The sequence below is a fragment of the Sitodiplosis mosellana genome, unplaced genomic scaffold, assembly GCF_009176505.1.
Source record: "Sitodiplosis mosellana isolate CC-2019 unplaced genomic scaffold, AAFC_SMos_1.0 Smas_scaffold_3105, whole genome shotgun sequence".
Lineage (NCBI taxonomy): Eukaryota > Metazoa > Arthropoda > Insecta > Diptera > Cecidomyiidae > Sitodiplosis > Sitodiplosis mosellana.
Window position 1 is genome coordinate 475 of NW_022598347.1, and position 789 is coordinate 1,263.

Genomic DNA, 789 nt, shown 5'->3' on the forward strand with positions numbered 1-789 from the left:
TGTTAATAGTGAAAATGATGTGAAAGACACACCCCTCCATTTAGCTGCTCGGAATGGTAATAATTGGATGCTTGTCTTTACCAAATAGAAGATTGATTTAATCTTTTTCATCCATCAAAATTACTTTTCAGGTGATATGAGTGTCGCTAAACTTCTCTTCCGTAACGGAGCCAATACTGGTATTAAAAATAATGCGAATCGTGTACCCCTTCAAATAGCTGTTAACAATGGTAAAGCTGACTAAATAAGATATCGCTTTGATCTTTTCCATTGATCTGTATTATTTTTAGGTCACAATGAGGTCGCCAAACTTTTTATCGGTAAAGGAAACAAAATTAATATTGCAGAGCACTTGGAATAGATTCATTGGCTACTAACAATGGTAATGTTGCATATTTTTTCTTCACAAAATAAGAAATTGGTTTGATCTTTTTGATCGATGTGTATTTTTCAGGTGACGAATAGCTGAACCAATTTAGGTGAATAATCGGATGATTTCCTTCGATTCCCCTTTTTGATTGTAATGTAGAATTAATTTCAAAACATTTTTTTGTCCATCTATGACCATACCAACCAATATTGTTGCTTTGTTGGACCATCGATTAATATTCTGTCAAAAAACAGCTCAAGTTATTTGACTTTTTAACTGCTTACAGTATAGGTATTGGTATGGAGTAGAATTTTTTTAAAATTTTTGTGACCTTAACGTGCATCCGTGCTAAATTTGAATGCGATTTGTTCGAGTCATATGCCGTAGGCAAAATCCAAGAACGAAAATAAATCACGAAC

The 789-nt window shown here is 33.3% G+C and overlaps 1 long non-coding RNA gene across 1 annotated transcript; it reads left to right on the forward strand.

The window, feature by feature from the left end:
* The first annotated feature begins 130 nt into the window (after positions 1-130).
* Positions 131-728, forward strand: LOC129571670 (uncharacterized). Its single transcript, XR_008688319.1, has 3 exons — positions 131-230; positions 291-382; positions 455-728. It is a non-coding gene; the product is annotated as an uncharacterized LOC129571670 (long non-coding RNA).
* Positions 729-789: the final 61 nt, after the last annotated feature.